The sequence below is a fragment of the Giraffa tippelskirchi genome, chromosome 5 (genome assembly GCF_054371585.1).
Source record: "Giraffa tippelskirchi isolate mGirTip1 chromosome 5, T2T-mGirTip1v1.2.pri, whole genome shotgun sequence".
In the NCBI taxonomy this organism is placed as follows: domain Eukaryota; kingdom Metazoa; phylum Chordata; class Mammalia; order Artiodactyla; family Giraffidae; genus Giraffa; species Giraffa tippelskirchi.
In genome coordinates, this window is record NC_137279.1 from 79,757,658 (window position 1) to 79,778,726 (window position 21,069).

Here is a 21,069-nt window from a genome sequence, read left to right on the forward strand (position 1 = left end):
GCATCTGTTGTTTGTAGACTTTTTATGATGTCCATTCTGACCAGTCTGAGGTGGTACCTCATTATAGTTTTTTTAATTAATTTATTCGGCTGCATCGGGTCTTAGTTGCAGCATGGGGCATCTTTCAGTGCAGTACACAGACTCTAGTTGTGGTGCAGAGCTCCGGAGTGCACATGCTCAGTAGTTGCAGCACACGTTTAGTTGCTCTATGGCAGGTGGGATCTTAGTTTCCTCACCAGGGATCAAAGCCACATCTCCTACGTTGCAGAGTGGATTCTTAACCACTGGGTCACCAGGGAAGTCCTCCCCTCATAATTTCCATTTCCACTTCTCTAATAATTAGTAACCAACATACTTTATTCTTATTCAAAAACCAATTGGATTTTTTAAAATTTTAAATTAGTTTATTTATCTATTTTTTAACTTTACAATATTGTATTTGTTTTGCCATATATTGACATGAATCCACCATGGGTGTACATGTGTTCCCCTTCCAGAACCCTCCCCCACCTCCCTTCCCATCCCATCCCTCCAGGTCATCCCGGTGCACCAGCCCTGAGCACTCTGTATCATGCATCAAACCTGGACTGGCGATTCGTTTCACATATGATAATTTACATGCTTCAGTGCCATTCTCCCATATCATCCCACCCTCGCCCTCTCCCATAGAGTCCATAATACTGTTCTATTTATCTGTGTCTCTTTTGCTGTCTCGCATACAGGGTTATCCTTATCGATTAACTAAATACCATATATACCAGTTAGTATACTGTATTGGTGTTTTTCTTTCTGGCTTACTTCACTCTGTATAATAGGCTCCAGTTTCATCCACCTCATTAGAACTGATTTGAATGTATTCTTTTTAATGGCTGCGTAATATTCCATTGTGTATATGTACCATAGCTTCCTTATCCATTCGTCTGCTACCAATTGGATTTTTTTGTTGCTTGTTTTGACTGTGCTATCAATAATCAGTTAGTGAAAGTTTAATTTCATTATGAAAAATAATTTTATAACATTTAAAAAAAGATTTCTGACAACACAATTACTCTAAGATCTCAACAATGAAACCATATTTCTAGTAAAACAAAATAATTTGGAAGGCCTTTTAAAGTTGGTTTTGTTTTCCCAGAGCAAACTCTGGTAGGAGGAATGGGACCCAGGAACCTTCAAAGTGTCAGGAAAAGCCAGCTTAGAACTCAACTTTTCTTCTAGAATCTCTATGGTAAATCACCTATGTGCAGATAAAGAGAATCTGTAACTCACATACGGGAGAACTGGGCTGGGTCTAAATAAATACAGATAATAGAGTGAAAAATATTCTATTCTGTCCAATTTCTTCTGAGTCACAATCAGAAGGATGAACAATAAAATAATTGCTTTTGTATCTTAGTGGTATGATTCTATCTTCCAAATGAACCACACTGAAATAAACCATAGGTATACAGGGCTGTTTTTACACAACTTTTGTGACCTTGATGTCACAAACTCTCCTTTCTACTTCCTTAAGTCTATCTGTTGCCTTAGTTCTCTTTTTCCCAGTTCCAAACTTCCAAATTCCCATTGATCTATCCATTAAGTTGAAGCTATTGTCAAAAGTCCTCAAGTGTGAACTCTTCAAGGGCAGGGACCCCTGTCTTACTCATGTTTATGTCCTCAGAGCCTGTCTGAGACAGTCATTTCAACAGACCACTCAAGGAAATGGACAGATGATCCAAGGCTTGGTAAGCGGTAGGAAGGGCAGACAGGGGATTAAATGGACCTACAGAGTCAACACAGGGATTGGGATGAATTCTAGACAGAGTTGATGTGAGAAAGCAGAGGAGGACAAATAGGCCCCCTCAGGAGAAGTCCGACATAGTCAAGCAGAGATATTCATGTTCAGGGGTGGAAGAGCTGCGGGTGGGGGGTGGGGGAACTCATACCACAAAGAGAAGGAAAAGGCAATTCAGGCAGAAGATCCAGGCACAGATCTGAGGACCAATAGCAGGATTCTAGTTCCTTAGCAGTAAGAGAGGAAGACAGAATCACACTCGCCAAAAAGTATTTTGCCAGCAGGGAATTACAGCCAAGTATGGCACCCCACTCCAGTACTCTTGCCTGGAAAATCCCATGGACGGAGGAGCCTGGTAGGCTACAGTCCATGGGGTCGCTAAGAGTTGGACACTACTGAGGGACTTACTTTCACTTTTCCCTTTCATGCACTGGAGAAGGAAATGGCAACCCACTCCAGTATTCTTGCCTGGAGAATCCTAGCGACGGTGGAGCCTGGTGGGCTGCCGTCTATGGGGTCGCACAGAGTCGGACACGACTGAAGCGACTTAGCAGCAGCAGCAGCAGCAGCATCTGGCATAGAGCGAGAAAGGGGGTCTCCATTACTCAAGGCAGAGACTAAGTCATGGAGAAACAAAAGAAGTACTTAGTTCCTGAGCTGTGAGTGCTCTTTCCTTGGTCTCATGTGTATCATTACATCAAGTTCCTTGGAGCTTGAAAAAACTCAGGGGAATCTCTGTTCCAAAGAGCTCAGTTGAAACAATGTTACTTTCAACATCCCCTGGAGTTCCCCTGTCCACAACTATTCATGTGAAAATATTCACATATGATATATATAAGGGATGCCAAGTTCTGTTCTGCAGAGAAGAAGGAATAGAATGAGAGCATCCAGACTTTGGGGAGCTCAAAAAGGAAGGAAGGGCATACTAGGGATGAGGATATAAATATTTCAGCAGAGTTAGGGGTAGTGAGAGAGGACGTAGAAGACCTATGGGATCTGAAGAGATGAGAGAATAGCAGAAGCAATTGCATCCAAATATTTTTTGAAAAAGAAATTTTGCCTGTTCTCATCATGGCATGACATAGAAATAAAACTAACTCATTAGCAAAGGAGAAATAAAAGCCAGCCATTGCAAGTGCTTAGAGGGTTTCAGAGAACTACATTAGCTAACTTAAATTGCAGAGCAAATAAAGACATCCAGATTATATTGGGCTCTCTTATTACATCAACAAAGAAATGATTAGTTTTTACTAATAGAGCTGGAGCTAATTGATTTCTGTATAACCATAACTCAGTTTAATAAATATGTTCTAATAAAAGCTCAATTAACAAATCAACTTGATTGCAATATCACATTAAGTCTCCCAGTCTCTTTCCTATTAATTTCCCCCCTTAGAAATGTCTTTCTTTTTCTCTCCTGAAAAGCACATCTGGTATGAAAACTTCTGGAAATTCCAGTGGTTGCTCCCTAAATAAATGGCAGGGCGTTTGAAACCAAGGGTGTTTACTTAAGCTAGGCTATAAACTAGATTAACGTTTGACTATAAACCAGATTTGTCAAGAAATAAGCCTTTTTGCTTCTTAACAATAATAAAATATTTGAGGGCTAAATGATGTGGAGTTCTGAGAAAGTTACGTTAAAAACTGTGTGGTTTAATGTGAAGAACACAGGATTTAGAATCGATAGACCTGTTAGTTTTCTGAATCTGCTGTGTCCTTGCTGTTTAACAACAGCTTTAAATCATATTTTTGAATCTTTTTTCTGTAATATAATAGCAATAACAATAAGAATGCTAGTATATCACTTCCCTTAGTTTGTTCACGAATATTATGGCCATTCATAGACCATTCATTCCTATTCAAATATCAGTTATTATAATGGTTAAAATGCTCAAGCATATAGCTCCATTTTCTCGATTGTGAAGCAAATGTGGAAAGTTACAGAGGACTATTACTTGACCCCTAACCTAGAGTTCTAGAAATTTCCAATGATTTTAGCTCTTTGTTCTCCTACAAATCTAAGAACCCAAAGCCAGTTCAGATGACAAATCAGATAAAGACTGGGTCCCTGGTGGAAGCATCTTCTCAGAATATTTGATGACCACTTTGTTCAGGTTCATGCCTATATGATCAGGTCATCCAAAATGACTGTTCTTTTGGTTTCTGTACATCCCCTGCTCAACCAGCAACTACTTCACCTACATGCTACTCACCTGACTGATGTTCCTACATACTTGCCCCTGGCCCTAGCTAGTGATTGTTCTAACCTTTAGATCAGAACATCTCTACCATGATAGCTTATCAAAGAGATGCATGCCCCTCAGCTAGTTTTCCTGGTAATCATTAAGCCAACCTGACACCAATTCACCCTAATCCCACCAGGAAGTGAAGACTGCCACCATGTTCTGCCTTCCATCTGCCACACAAAGTGAGGCATCACTCCAGAACCTTGCTTCAGACATGTAAGATCCCCCATCTGTTAACCCCCTGATGTCTCTGTCACTGACTCCAGGCTCTTTCTTTAGTGTCAAGGATGGGCAAGTACAGATCTTACAGATCTGCAGGGTGGAGGCCAACAATGCCACATAGCACACAATAATCTTCAGTTGGCCAGCTTGCAAAGATAGTATTTCTGTTTATTCCAACATTTACAAGCTTGGTTTGTGCTGAACTAGGGATAGAGATGCTTGTTCCTTGGAAGAAAAGCTATGACCAACTTAGACAGCATATTAAAAAGCAGAGACATTACTTTGTCAACAAAGGTCTGTATAGTCAAAGCTATGGTTTTTCCAGTAGTCATGTATGGATGTGAGAGTTGGACCATAAAGAAAGCTGAGCACCAAAGAATTGATGCTTTTGAAGAAGACACCTGAGAGTCCCTTGGACTGCAAGGAGATCAAACCAGTCCATCCTAAAGGAAATCAATCCTGAATATTCATTAGAAGGACTGATGCTGAAGCTGAAGCTCCAATACTTTGGCCACCTGAAGCGAAGAACTGACTCATTGGAAAAGACCCTGATGCTGGGAATGATTGAAGGCAGGAGGAGAAGTGGATGAGAGAGGATGAGATGGTTGGATGGCATCATCGACTTGATGGACATGAGTTTGAGCAAGCTCCAGGAGTTAGTGAAGGACAGGGAAGGCTGGCGTGCTACAGTCCAAGGGATCACGAAGAGTTGGACACAACTGAGCAACTGAACTGAACCGGGGGATAGAGACCAGTGATATGGATAACATCACCCAGGAATTTCAATTACGGACAGAAGGGAGGGCTTGGGTGTATCAAACAGGGGAGAAGGAGAAATTGCTTTATTCAAGGCACACCCACTCAGTACATGATGTGTCGTCTGTATTTTAGGCACTGCTCTAGATTAACGTTGAGATTAAAAACATCATTTTGACTGTAGGAAGCAGATAGTGTATAAGGGAAAGTGACACATCTACATTTTTAAAAAGACATGGAGCTCTCTTCCTTAGCACTACCAGCTCTAGTGGTAGCCATTTTCTACCCAGCATCATAGTGCCCTCAAGGGTAAAATGGAGATGCTCAATACTGGGTTTTGGGACAACAGAAAAATAAGGGACATGTAACCCAGAGGCTTCTGGAAGATCCTGGTCCATGACATCAAGGAGCTGGAAGCACTGCCAATATGCAACAGCTCTTATTGTTCTGAAATTCCTGATGTTTCCTTCAAAATTGGCAAAGCCATCTTGGAAAGCACAGCCCAGCTGGCTGTCAGAGTCACTAAACCCAATGCCAGACTGCACAGGGAAGAAAGCAAATAAACAACTCATGAACACTCTTTATTCGTGGTAAATAGAACCTTGAAAAGTTTGGAGAAAAAAAAGACATGGAGATAATATGCTTATGTGAACTCCATGAGGGAGACTTTCTTCCTCTTAATAAACCAGCCACTAGGAGGGTGTTTAGGAGATGTGTGAAAGAAGGGCTGAGCAAGATAAATGCCTTGAGTGTTCAGAGAAAGAAAGTCTGCCCAATGGTCAGGAAAGGCATAAATGGACAGCCCTTATGTTAGGACTTGAAGGACAAAGTGGGATTCAAATAACAGAGAAGGAAAAGTTACCCCAAATGCTGAATCATCATGTCCAGAGACCAAGAGTTAGTAATGTCCAAGAGAATGAGAAAAGGGGCAGTAAAAATGGGCAGTGATGGACTCTTCTGCACTGTCAGGGACACTCTCCCGACCCAGTCTTCACATGCAACAGCTCTGTGAGTTATGTATTTATTACTATTGCCCATTCTACAGATGAGGAAGCTGAGAATAAGAGTTAAATAACCTACTTCCCCATATCATACAGTAATACAGCAGATAAGAAAAAGAATAAAAATATGACAGGTATTTGATATTGCCTATGTGTTTTCTTTAAATCAAATTAAATTCAACTCAGACCCTTACCAAAAAGAAAAGGACTCCTCACCGCAGTCCCATTCACTACTATCCATAGGATAATACAGAGATATAACGTTCTAGACTTTAGAAAGGGGAAAATGGCTTGAGGAGGCCTCTGGTCTTGTCCTGCATGCTCACCTTGAGATGCCCACAGCCCCAGTCTACAGGTTTACAGAATCTCTGCTGTCTGCATTCGGCCTCCCAGGTGTTCCATCCCTTCAAGAACTGGCTTCCTCCTCGGGCTTCAAGAGAGGCAGGATGAAGTGGGGCTGGGGGCAGGATGGGGGAGAGGAGAGGTTTCTGCCCCTAACTGACACTGACACCCTTTGCGACCCTGTGGACTCTAGCCCACCAAGCTCTTCAGTCCACAGAGTTTTCCAGGCAAGAATACTGGAGTGGGTCAATGTATGGCAAAAACCACTACAATATTGTAAAGTAATTAGCCCCCAACTAAAATAAATAAATTTATTTAAAAAATAACAACAACAACAAAAAAGACCTTCAGAGAAGGAAAAGGCAAAAATTCTGTCTACAGTGTAAATGACTGGTAAGACAAAGTATTGTTCATACTGGGAACATTTGCACTTTGGATGTAATAAATGCCTTAAGCCACAGGGAAAAAAAAAAAAAAAGAATACTGGAGTGGGTAGCCATTCCTTTCTCCAGGGGGTATTCCCAACCCAGGGATTGAATCTGGGTCTCCTGCATTGCAGGCATATTCTTTACCACTGAACCATCAGGGAATCCCCAGTTTTCAGTATCCTTTCCAGTTTGGAGAAGTCCCTGGATCCCTATGGCTGTCTCCACCTACCCTCTCCCACCAAATGCTGCAAATCTCCCTTGAAACTAGGAGCTCAACACCTTGGCTGCCCATTTTAAACAGAGGAAGGAAAATGCTGAGAGCACAGCACAGATAGCTTTTTCTTTTGCACAAATCCATAGTAGTCAAAAGAAAAAGGAAATTCAAATTAATAGCTCAATAAATTAATCTATCACAAATACCTAACATTTTTTAAAATTTGCTGCATGGCATGGACTGCATCAAGCCCTTTATAAAGGAGTTAGATACAATCATTATTCCCATCTCATTGTTGAAGAAACTAGAGCTTAGAGAAATCAAATATCTTACTTAAGATCACAAGGCTCCTAAGTGGTAGAATCAAAACTCAAGTTCAAGAATGTCTAGCTGGAAAACCTAAGTTCTCTTCATGGCACCATAAAAGGGAAGCACTTATTCCCCTCCAGAGTCCAGAGCAGAGGGTTTTTTTCTTCCTTTCTGTTTAAAAAGAGAAAACATGCATAATTACAGACTTTGTATTAAATAACAAATCTGAGAAGAAACTTATTTTCAGTCTCATAAAAAAATCAAATCAAATTTTATGTTAATCACCTTCTAGAACTTTGCATTTGCATACTTAATTTTTACATATTTACCATAATATCATAAATAGAATTTTATAGTCTACATTTTCAATTGCCATTATACTGCTCCAGTCTCATTGTTTTAATATATTCTATATACTTTACATATTATATATAAATACATCAACTTTATGTTTTATTTCATATATCCAAGCAAAAAATATTTCTTGCTATTTTTTGTTAATATAATCATGTTATTTCTTTCTCTTACAATACCCTTAGCTTCTTCCTATGCTCACCTCTCTCCACAAACAAAAACTATTGCACTTTAGTGTGTATTGCCCATACATTTCCCCATAGTCATACAATCACATAATAATGCAAGTATTGGGGAATTGTGTTGTTTAGTTGTCATGTCTGGCTCTTTTGTGTCCTCCTGGATTGAGGGACTGGCCATTGATTATCTTATAGACATCTTACAATACATAGTTTTATACTCTTCTGTACTGTGCTGTGCTTAGTCGCTTTGCCATGTCTGACTCTTTGCAACCCCATGAACTGTAGCCCACCAGATGCCCCTGTCCATGGGGATTCCCCAGGCCAGAATACTGGAGTGGGTTGCCATACCCTGTTCCAGGGAGTCTTCCCAACCCAGGGATCAAACCCAGGTCTCCCGCATTGCAGGCGGATTCTTTACTGTCTAAGCCACCAGGGAAGCCCAAGAATACTGAAGTGGGTAGACTATCCCTTCTATAGGGGATCTCTCCAACCCAGGAATTGAACCGAAGACTCCTGCGTTGCAGGAAGATTCTTTACCAGCTGAGCTACCGGGGAAGCCCCTTTATACTCTTCTACTTCAGTGAAATATGTATTTTTATATGTTGTTTTATTTTTTTAATGCTGTACATTGTGAAAGTCTTTCCAGCTCAGTTGATATTACTCTAATTGTATCTTAGATCAAATCCCTTATGATTATACAGTGGAAGTGACAAATAGATTCAAGGGATTAGATCTGATAGACAGACACCCTGAAGAACTATGGACGAAGGTTCATAACATTGTACAGGAGGTGGTGATTAAAACCATCCCCAAGAAAAAGAAATGCAAAAAGGCAAAACGGTTGTCTGAGGAGGCCTTACAAATAACTGAGAAAAGAAGAGAAGTGAAAGGCAAAGGAGAAAAGGAAATATATACCCATTCTCAGAGTTCCAGAGAATAGCAAGGAGAGATAAGAAAATCTTTTCAAGTGAACAATGCAAAGAAATAGAAGAAAACAATAGAATGGGAAAGACTAGAGATCTCTTCAAGAAAATTAGAGATACAAAAGGAACATTTCATGCAAAGATAGCACAATAAAAGGCAGAAACGGTATTGACCTAACAGAAGCAGAAGATATTAAGAGGAAGTGGTAAGAATACACAGAAGAACTATATTAAAAAGACCTTAATGATCCATATAACCACAATAGTGTGATAACTCACCTAGAGCCAGACATCCTGGAATGTGAAGTCAAGTGGGCCTTAGAAAGCATCACTGAAAACAAAGCTAGTGGATGGAATTCCAGCTAAGCTGTTTCAAATCCTAAAAGATGATGCTATGCTACACTCAATATGTCAGCAAATTTGGAAAACTCAGCACTGGCCACAGGACTGGAGAAGGTCAGTTTTCATTCCAATCGCAAAGAAAGGCAATGCCAAAGAATATTCAAACCACTGTGCAGTTGCACTCATTTCACATGCTAGCAAGGTAACGCTCACAATCCTCCACGCTAGGATTCAACAGTATATGAACCGAGAAATTCCAGATGTACAAGCTGGATTTAGAAAAGGCAGAGCAACCAGAGATCAAATTGCCGACATTCGTTGGATCATAGAAAAAACAAGGAAATTTCAGAAAAACATCTATTTCTGCTTCATTGACTACCCTAAAGCCATTCACTGTGTGGATCACAACAAACTGTGGAAAATTCTTAAAGAGATGGGAATACCAAACCACCTTACCTGCTTCCTGGGAAACCTGTATGCAGGTCAAGAAGCAACAGTTATAACCGGACATGGAACAATGGACAGGTCCCAAATTGGGAAGAGAGAACATCAAGTCTGTATATTGTCACTCTGCTTGTTTAACTTACATGCAGAGTGCATTATGCGAAATGCTGGGCTGAATGAAGCCCAAGTTGGACTCAAGATTGCCAGGAGAAATATCAATAATCTCAGATTTGCAGATGACACCACCCTAATGGCAAAGAGTACGGAGGAACTAAAGAGCCTCTTGATGAAGGTGAAGGAGGAGAGTGGAAAAATCTGGCTTAAAACTCAACATTCAAAAAACTAAGATCATGGCATCTGGTCCCATCACTTCATGGGAAATAGATGGGCAAAAAATGGAAACAGTGACAGACTTTATTTTCTTGGGCTTCAAAATCACTGTAGATGGTGGCTTCACTGTGGATGGTGATTTCCAAGATGCTTGCTCCTTGGAAGAAATGTTATGACAAACCTAGACAGGTGTTAAAAAGCAGAGACGTGACTTGGCCGACAAAGGTCTGTATAGTCAAAGTTATGGTTTCTCCAGTAGTCATGTCTGCATGTGAGAGTTGGACCATAAAGAAGGCTGAGAGCTGAAGAATTGATGCTTTCAAACTATGGTGTTAGAGAAGACTCTTGAGAGTCCTTTGTACTGCAAGGAGATCAAATCAGTCAATCCTAAAGGAAATCTACCCTGAATATTCATTGGAAGGACTGATGCTGAAGCTGAAACTCTAATACTTTGGCCACTTGATGTGAAGAGCCAACTCATTGGAAAAGACCCTGATGCTAGGAAAGATTGGAGGCAGGAAGAGAAAGAGATGACAGAGGATGAGATGGTTGGATGGCATCACCAACTCAATGGACATGAGTTTGAGCAAATTCCAAGAGATGATGAAGGACAGGGAAGCCTGGCGTGCTGCAGTCCATGGTGTTGCAAAGAGTCAGCATGACTGAGCAACCTAACAACAATGCTTCTTGTTGACTAATACAAGCTGTAGTAGAGTCATTCTACAGTTCATTCAGCCTTTCCTCTTTGGATGGGCATTATCTTTTTTGTCACAGCTGACAACGGTGTAATAAACTTTCTTGAGTGTGTATAGTCTCCTGTACTAGTGCTTTTATTTCTATGGGATAGATGGCTGGATTTCTGGGTCAAAGTCCCAGATGACTGGATTTCTGGGTCATATAGTTATTTTAATTTCATAGATATTGCTAGATATCTTTTCAAATTGTTTTACAAATGTACACTTTTACCAGCAGTGCCCTAGATTCAAATGCTAGTCTGAGGACAACCACGTCTCCAGAAATGTCCATTTTGTAGTCTCTCCATGTACTTTAATAGATTCATTAATAGGTTTGCCTCCCTGCAGGATCTACCATAAGGGAGGAATAAGGGGCAAGGATTAAGAAAGCCATTCTTTGGGGATTCCCTTTCACAAAGGGTCTCCATTTTAGACTTTACATGTTATAAAGAGTAATATGTAACAAAGGTACCCTGATAGGACTAAAAAAGAAAATATTTATAATTCAACCTTAAATTTATATTTTGTTATTGATCATCTTCACTGGCAATATTTATATTTTATTAAATTTTTGTCATCAGCCCAATTATATGGTAGAACACTGTAATCTGTGATGGAACATTTTAAATTCAGTTAAGTCTATACCTTAGGTATGACATGTGGTCATTATTCAAATGATAAATTAGAAGAATTTTTCAATATTATTTGTCTGTAAAAATATCTACCCATTTTATAAATCAAAAATATTTCAGTGTGCTAATGTTTCAATGAACAATGCAAAGAAATAGAGGAAAACAACAGAGAAGGTAAGACTAGAGATCTCTTCAAGAAAACTGGAAATATCAAAGGAATATATCATTCAAAGATGGGCACAATAAAGGACAGAAACAGTAAAAACCTAATAGAAGCAGAAGAGATCAAGAAGAGATGGAAAGAATACACAGAAGAACTGTACAAAAAAGATCTTAATGACCTGGATAACCACAATGGTGTAGTCTCTCACTCAGCCAGACGTTCTGGAGTGTGCAGTCAAGAGGACTTTAGGAAGCACTGCTGTCAATAAAGCTAGTGAAAGTGATGAAATTTAAAATCCTAAGAGGTGATGCTATTAAAGTGCTGCACTCAATATGTCGGCAAACTTGGAAAAACCGGCAGTGGCCACAGGACTGGGAAAGGTCAATCCTCATCTCAATTCCCAAGAAGGGCAGTACTAAAGAATGTTCAAATCACAGGACAGTTGCACTTGTCTCCCATGCTAGTAAGGTTATGCTCAAAATCCTCTAGGCGAGACTTCAGCATTATGTGAACCAAGAACTTCTAGATGTTCAAGCTGGGTTTAGAAAAGGCAAAGGAACCAGAGATCAAATTGCCAGCATTCACTGGATCACAGAGAAAGCATGGGAATTCCAGAAAATCACCTTCCTCTGTTTCATTTATTGGGCTCCAAAATCACTGCAGATGGTGACTGCAGCCATGAAATTAAAAGACACTTACTCCTTGGAGGGAAAGTTATGACCAACTTAATATTAAAAAGCACAGACATTACTTTGCCAACAAAGGTCCATCTAGTCAAGGTTATGGTTTTTCCAGTAGTCATGTATGCATGTGAGAGTTGGACTATAAAGAAAGCTGGGCGCCAAAGAATTGATGCTTTTGAACTGTGGTGTTGGAGAAGACTCTTGAGAGTCCCTTGGACTGCAAGGAGATCCAACCAGTCCATCCTAAAGATCAGTCCTGAGTGTTCATTGGAAGGACAGATGTTGAAGCTGAAACTCCAATACTTTGATGCGAAGAGCTGACTCATTTGAAAAGACCCTGATGCTGGGAAAGATTGAGGGCAGGAGGAGAAGGGGATGATAGAGGATGAGATGGTTGGATGGCATCACCGACTCAATGGACATGAGTTTGGGTAAACTCCAGGAGTTTGGACAGGGAGATGGACAGGGAGGCCTGGTGTGTTGCAGTTCATGGGGTCACAAAGAGTCGGACATGACTGAGCAACTAAACTGAACTGAACTGAAAGCCTTTAACTACACTGATCATAACGAACTGTGGAAAATTCTTAAAGAGATAGAGATGGGAATACCAGACCATCTTACCTGTTTCCTGAGAAACATGTATGTGGATCAAGAAGCAAAAGTTAGAACCCTGTATGGAAAACTGACTGGTTCAGGATTGAGGAAAGAGTACGACAAGACTGTTTATTGTCACCCTGTTTATTCAACTCATACACAGAGCACATCATGGGAAATTCCAGGCTGGATGAGTTAAAAGCTGGAATAAGCCTGCCAAGAGAAATATCAACAACTTCAGATATGCAGATAATACCACTCTAATGGCAGAAAGCAAAGAGGAACTAAAGAGTTTCTTGATGAGGGTGAAGGAGGAGAGTGAAAAAGTCGGCTTAAATCTCAACATTCAAAAAACTAAGATCATGGCATCTGGTCCCATCACTTCATGGCAAATAGAAGGGGAAAAGTTGGAAGCATTGACAGATTTTCTCTTCTTGGGCTCTAAAATCATTGTGGATGGTGACTGCAGCCATGAAATTAGAATCTGATTGCTTCTTGGCAGGAAAGCTATGACAAATCTAGATGATGTGTTAAAAAGCAAAGACATCACTTTGCCGACAAAGGTCCATACAGTCAGGGCTATGGTCATTTCAGTAGTCACATATGGATATGAGAGCTGGACAATAAAGAAAGTAGAGCACTGAAGAACTGTTGCTTTTGAGCTATGATACTGGAGAAGATTTTTGAGAGTCCCTTGGAAAACAAGGATATCAAACCAGTCAATCTTAAAGGAAATCAACCCGGAATATTCTTTGAAAGGACTGATGCTGAAGCTGAAGCTCCAGTACTTTGGGCACTTGATTTATACAGCTGACTCATTGGGAAAGACCATGATGCTAGGAAAGATTGAAGGCAGAAGGAGAAGAGGGTGATAGAGGGTGATGGGATGGTTGGATGGCATCACTGATTCACCGGACATGAACTTGGGCAAACTCTGGGAGGTTGTGAGGGGCATAGAAGCCTGGCATGCTGTAGTCCATGGGGTCAAGAAGAGTCAGACAAGACTTGGTGACTGAACGGCAACAATTTTCCTGAATAGAGAAACAAGTTAGCACAATATTTGGAGAAGATAATTAAAACTATTTATTTACTAAAAATAGCTACTGAATATAGCGTATGTCTTATAAGCCTGTACTGGCATTTCTTCATCTTTTCTTCTCTTTTCTATTCTTGACGCCCTCCCTCCCAATCTCCCTCCCAGGCTCTCCCTCTCTCCTTTCTTCCCTCTCTCCCTGTCCCTTTCTCTCCCTTCCCTCTACTCCTGACCCTCCCAACATCCGTCTCATTTACAAACACCAGATCTATCTCCAAGCCCTTCAGGTCTTAGGCAAGGGTTACTGCAGATCCATCATTGGCCACTAGGGGTCCTCTGCTCCCCTGGCCTGAGGGAAGAGAAACACCTTTACTCATTTCCAATTTTCTAACTAGAAATAAGTCTCAGAGGTATTTTCAAAAGATTGTCCCAGAGCAAACCAAGGGAAACCAAAAAGAAATAAAGAAAAGACGCTTCAAACAGCAAATGTGATTTCTGAGTTTAAGCTGACTAAAACCTACTCTTCTCTGCTTTGCATGCTGAGTTTTGTCTGACCCTATGCGACCCACACAGTAGCCTGCCAGGCTTCTCTGTCCATGGAATTTTCCAGGCAAGAATACAGGAGCAGGCTGCCGTTTCCTCCTCCAGGGGATTTTCCCGACCCAGGGATCAAAGCTAAATCTCTTGTGTCTCCTGCATTGGCAGGCAGATTTTTTACCAATGTGCCACCCGGGAAGCCCCAAAGCCTACTCTTAGCTGTCTGATTGAGACAACTGATTGGACACAGGCTTCATTCCTCTCCTTCCATATGGAGGAAACAGACCAAAGATAAAATTAAACTGACCATGATGTGAAAGTTAGCAGGCAGCTTACTGCCTCCAACACTTCGCTCTTAACCATCTCTCTTAGCATGAACGTAGGAGGATTCTCCCTGCTCCTGCCTCTTCATCCTGGGGAGATTTTCCTCTGAAGCAATCCTGATCTCTGACTCTCTCTCCACTGGCCCAGAGGGAACATCACCGGTCTTGCACCTGTCTCACAGGTGTTTCTTTAGCTCTCGTAGAGGTCACTAGGACTGTCAGCATTGGAAATCTTGGTCCCTTCAACCGCTTCCCTTGCTAGCCTCTGACTTGACTCTTCATCCCCATCTCACTGTGAAGTCACCACTATCAGCAAGTTGGGGGGCAGAGTCAGGATCAGAACCCAGGTCTTTTGACTCCCAACATGTGGACTGCCATTTACACTATAATATCTCTTTCAAAGGGCCATATGTGGAGGTAACATATATATATATATATATGTGTGTGTGCCATACATATACACACACACATATATATATGACAGTGACAATAAGAATAAAAAGGTAAGCATTTAATATTCTAGCAACACTAGTGAATCTTGAGGGTTTTTTTTGTTTGTTTGGTTTTTGTTGGCCATGAAGACCTTAATTCCCCAACCAAGGATGGAACCCATGTCCTCTGCAGTGGAAGAACAGAGTCTTAACTACTAGACCACCAAGGAAGTTCCAATCTTGAGTTCTAAAACTGAACATATTAGGTGTGCAGAATAAAATACATCTATGCCTTCCCAGCTAGCTCATATTTTCATTGGGAAAAAAATAATTTTCTCCACCCTTCAATGTACTGGTTTTCAAAGACTCATGTTTTAATCTGAGAGGATACTTTCAGTGTACAAAGGATTTATATTCCATTGCTAGCCAAAGCCAGTTTTTACGAGGCAACTTGGGATTAGCACTGCAACAAACTGACAATAAGTGGATAGAAAACCTACTCAGGGTAAAAATCATAAGGCAGGTGGGAAAATGTTGGTAATGTTCCTAACTTTGTCTCCTATTCTTTGGGGCCTTTTTTCTCATCTGGCAATCAGCTAAACGAGTAATTATTGCTTTCAGTTTAGCATAGCCAATTTTTTGTCCTCTCTTCCCCTGCTCAGCGTCTATCCCCCATCATTATAGTTATACAAGAATATTTCTATATGGGGCTTTGTGCTTCTTCTTGCATATTGCATCTCATTTTTTATGTGATATTAAGATTAATAAGTTGTCCATCAACCATTCCCCTAATGATTGTGCCTGAAAGCACTGACCTGTCCTGTCGCCAGCCCCCCTTCTTCTGAGATGCCTTTTGCACCCCTCCCATTAGAATAATAGTCCCCTCTTCTTAGGAGCCCCCTTTTCTTTCTCTCCCTTTGTCCCTCCCGGCACCCAGCCATTTACCCAGATGTGTCCCCTCCCCTGCCATCCCTCCCACCCTTGTAGCCAGCCCAGCTGGTTTTGTAAGATACTAGGTTGGTGCCCAGTGATGTATTTCTTATAAAACAGGCCCAGCACTATTGGTTCTATTTAGTGGACACAGATAATGTTACAGGTTTTAAAGTGACTAAACATGCAGACTATGCAAACCAAAAAAAAGAAATTAAATAAAATTCTATTCTTTCTTGGGTATTTATTTGCTGGAATTTTACTATTAAGAAAAACTTCTCTCATCTACTCTTGGGTTAAACTGAAATACGATTCTTACAGAAAAGTGGAATCAGTGTTTGATTTCTTCCTTTTATTTATTAATTTTTCAGAGGAATGAGTTGGCTATGTAGAAATCACCAATGATGACCAATAGATTAAACAAAAAAAATACAAACTCAGACTTTTATATGTTTGGCTATGTTCCAACTCATTGCAATTATTTTTCTTTCTGATACTCAAACTGTCTCTTTAGATTGACTCTTGTATTTTTTTTGAAGCAGCTTTCTCAATCTTTGATAGCTCTTTTCTTTTCCTGTTCAAGAAAATGTTCCAGATCCATTTTATACATTATCTGATCCAGAACAGTAAGACGTCATTGCTGCAAAAAGCCTTCAGTTCAGTTCAGTTCAGTTCAGTCACTCAGTCATGTCTGATTCTTTCTTTTCTGTCCATCACCAACTCCCAGAGCTTGCTCAAATTCAAGTCCATTGAGTTGGTGATGCCATCCAACCATCTCATCCTCTGTCGTACACTTCTCCTCCTGCATCAGTCTTTCCCAGTGTCACGGTCTTTTCCAGTGAGTCAGTTCTTTGTATCAGGTGGCCAAAGTATTGGAGTTTCAGCTTCAGCCTCAGTCCTTCCAATGAATATTCAGGATTGATCTCCTTTAGGATGGACTGGTTGGATCTCCTTGCAGTCCAAGGGACTCTCAAGAGTCTTCTCCAACACCACAGTTCAAAAGCATCAATTTTTCAGCACTCAGCTTTCTTTATAGTCCAACTCTTACATCCATACATGGCTACTGGAAAAGCCATACCTTTGACTATATGGACCTTTGTCAGCAAAGTGATGTCTCTGCTTTTTAATATTCTGTCTAGGTTGGTCATAGCTTTTCTCCCAAGGAGCAAACATCTTTTAGTTTCATGGCTGCAATCACCATTCACAGTGATTTCTGAGCCCAAGAAAATAAAGTCTGTCACTGTTTCCCTTTTTGCCCATCTATTTGTCATGAAGTGATGGGACCAGATGCCAGGATCTTAATTTTTTGAATGTTGAATTTTAAGCCAGCTTTTTCACTCTTATCTTTCACTTTCAATAAGAGGTTCTTTAGTTCCTCTTCACTTTCTTCCATAAGGAAGGTGTCATCTGCATATCTGAGGTTATTGATGTTTCTCCAAGCAATCTTGATTCCAGTTTGTGATTCCTCCAACTCACTTTTGCATGATGTATTCTGCATATAAGTTAAATAAGCAGGATGACAGTACACAGCCTTGATGTAATCTTTTCCCAATTTGGAACCAGTCTGTTGTTCCATGTCCAGTTCTAACTATTGCTTCTTGACCTGCACACAGATTTCTCAGGAAGCAGGTAAGATGGTCTGGTATTCCCATTTCTTCAAGAATTTTCCAGTTTGTCATGATCCACACAGTGAACGGCTTTGGGGTAGTCAATGAAGAAGAAGTTGATGCTTTTCTGGAATTCTCTTGCTTTTCCTATGATCCAATGAATGTTGGCAATTTAATCTCTGGTTCCTTTGCCTTTTCTAAATCCAGCTTGTATATCTGGAAGTTCTTGGTTCACATACTGTTGAAGCCTAGCTTGGAGAATTTTGAGCATTACTTTGTTAATGTGTGAGATGAGTGCAGCTGTGCGGTAGTTTGAACATTCTTTGGCATTACCATTCTTTGGGATTGGAATGAAAACTGACCTTTTCCAGTCCTGTGGCCACTGCTGAGTTTTCCAAATTTGCTGGCATATTGAGTGCAGCATAGCATCATCTTTTAGGATTTGAAATAGCTCAACTGGAATTCCATCACCTCCACTAGCTTTGTTCATAGTGATGTTTCCTAAGGCCCACTTGACTTTGAAGTCCTGGATGTCTGGCTCTAGGTGATTGATCACACCATGAAGAGTATGAAAAGGCAAAGAGCCTTAGTTCTCCTTAATGAGGAATGGTATTTTGAGACCACATCTAGTTGCTAGGGGTATTCATTACTCAAAAGTGCTCATTGCTTCTGGGTTGTCATTCCTTTTTGACTTTTCAATAGGAAGAGTTAGAAAATACACCATTTAAGAGGAAAAAGTTATAAATTCATGCTAACATTTCCAATTCAAGTTGCTCCTTTAAGATTTTTGCTTGACCTTTTCAAGTTTTTGCTTAATCTCTTTTTTTTTCATCACAAAAAATATCAGGTTTCATAATATAAACATAATTACTTATTTGTTTTTCCTATACCATAGGTATAATTGTTTCAAACAATACCAAATTACTATTGACAGAATATGATTAAAGTAGGTTAAATTTTTATAAGATTCTTTTTATCCTTAGAGCTTATCCCACGAGGGAAGTACAATCAAAATATTCTAAACTCGCTTGAAACTCTTTCTCTACTTTGTTGTGGTAGAATTTGAAGGAAGAGGGCTTCATGAAGGTGTCCTGCCATAATCCCTAAGCCTCTGAATATGATAAGATATCATGTCTGTGATTATGTTGTTATATGGCACAGGAGACTTTAAAATAGGGATATTATCCAGGTAGCCTGACCTAATCACATGTGCCCTGAAAAGCAATGCGCTATGTGTAGCAGAATGGGGGTTTAAGGGGATACCAGAGAGATTCGGAGTGTGAGGAGGACTTTGTATGCTTTGGCTGACTTTGAAGATGGAGGGTGCAGTCAGCCTCTGCAAACGAAGCATGGCACTTGGTTCACAGCCAGAAAGGAAATGGGGACGTCAGTCCCCAAACTATCAGGAACTGAATTCTGCCAAAAACCTGAATGAGCTTGGAAGGAAATTTTTTCCCAAAGCCTCTAATAGATCCCAGCTTAGCTAACATCTTGATCTTGACATTGTGAGCCCATGAGCATAGAAACCAGCTGATTCACCTGCGTTTCTTCCTAAACTATGAGATAATATATAGGTGTTGTTTTAAGTTGCTAAATGTGTAGTAATCTGTTATGCAGTGATTTGTTGAAGGAAGAGGGCTTCACAAAGGTGTCCTGTCATAATCCCTTAACCTCTGAATATGATAAGATATGTCTGTGATTATGCTGTTATATAGCACAGTTGAATTTAAAATAGGGATAATATTATCCCTTTAAAAGAGGCCACTCTGTAATGGTTTATGGAGATTTTCCTCATTCTTTTGTACTGCTGAATCATAACTTATTCAATCAGTCCCCCTATGGACAGACATCCAGAACATTTTGATGTTTAAATGGAACATTTTAAAGGCAACATTTTATATTTTGACTAGATTCCTTGAAGCGCAACTGTTTTGGCTAGATTCCTTAAAGTGCAACTGTTGTAGGTCAAAGAGTAAAGTGTATGTAATTGAAGGTCTCTCCCCCACCCCAATCCAAATACATGGTATCTTTTCCAACACCAACAATTCTCTGCTTTTCTGGCTCCAGACTGGATATCTGAGAATTCAATTCAATGCTGACACTAACCCCTGGAATTAACTCAGATCCCACCAGAGAAGAGTTCAGTCCCACAAGACTATCTTCCCTTCAGATGGCAGACATAAATGAGGTGTCCAGGCTACCTACAGTTCTGTCCAGTGACTACAAATTCAGGGGTTTCCATGATTCTCCTTCAGGTTTGATAATTTGCTATAATGCCTCACAGAACTCAGGAAAGTGTTTTCTTACTATTACTGCTTTCTTATTATTACAAAGGATGCACTCAAGAACAGTGCATCCTGTTCTGCAGGATGGAAGAGATGGGTAGGGCAAAATAAGGGGATGAGGGAAGAAGAGCTTCCATGCCCTCTGCAGCTGTGTGTGAGGATGCCTGTTTCCCTAGAACCTTCCTGTCAAGTATGGCATCAAACTTTTGAATTTCCATCAATCTGATAAGTGAAATACAGTATGTTAGTGTAGTTTCTAAAAACTACTGAATATTTATTGAAGTGTGAGAAATGGAATATTTCCTGCCTTATTGGAAAACAAAGGATGTCACAGTCATCAGAACTGCAGCCCTCCAACATGAGCTAGTGAGCCCTGAGAGAACTCAGGAAGGAAAGAATACCTACCATCTAGCAGACGTTAGACTGCAGCCACTCCCCAAGGTGAGCCCTGAGGAAACTCAGGATGTGAGAATACTACATCCTGGCTCCAGGAAGGTGAAAGTGAAAGTCGCTCAGTCATATCTGACACTTTGTGACCCCATGGACTATACATTCCATGGAATTCTCCAGGCCAGAATACTGGAGTTGGTAGCCTTCCCCTTCTCCTGGGGATCTTCCCAACCCAAGGGTCAAACCCAGGTCTCCCACATTGCAGACAGCTTCTTTACCAGCTGAGCCACCAGGGAAACCCGAGGTGCATATCAAAGGAATGATTTCAGCGGGCCCAGACTTTCATCTTCCCATACAAAGAAAAGCACTAAATTTCTTAACTTGACAAATCTGGTTTCCTTTAATTAACAATAATCTTTTGATGTTCTGACCTACCTACCCTTTGTGGTAAAACTTTTGTATAACCTGACTCCCCCTCACATCCTAGGAGCAGTTCTCTCAGGGTTACTTGAGATGCTGCTTCCTGGGTTTGAAGTCCTAAAAATTCCCATCAAATAAAACATAACTCCCAACTTTTAGTTTGTGAACTTTTTAAGTCATCAAGTTTAATACAAATATAAAATGTGCATACACCAGAAGTTTGAAAAGTGAAGTGAAAGTGTTAGTCACTAAGTTGTGTCTGACTTTTTGCAACCCCATGGACTGTAGCCCACCAGGCTCCTCCATCCATGAAATTCTTCAGGCAGAAATACTAGAGTGGGTAGCCATTCCCTTCTCCATGAGATCTTCCCGACCCAGGGATCAAACCTGGGTCTCCTGCATTGTCGGGAGATTCTTTACTATCTGAGCTACCAGGGAAG

The 21,069-nt window shown here is 40.5% G+C and overlaps 1 protein-coding gene across 2 annotated transcripts in view; it reads right to left on the reverse strand.

The window, feature by feature from the left end:
* The window catches only part of TIPRL (TOR signaling pathway regulator), a 95,784-nt gene extending 75,455 nt beyond the window's left edge, over positions 1–20,329 (reverse strand). For both annotated transcript variants that reach the window (XM_081489188.1, XM_081489189.1), the window contains exons 1-2: positions 20,225–20,329; positions 7,317–7,463 (exon numbers count right to left, since the gene is read on the reverse strand). The gene's annotated coding sequence lies outside the window, so the exon portion shown is untranslated. The remainder of the gene's footprint in view (positions 1–7,316; positions 7,464–20,224) is intronic.
* Between the last annotated feature and the right edge of the window lie 740 nt (positions 20,330–21,069).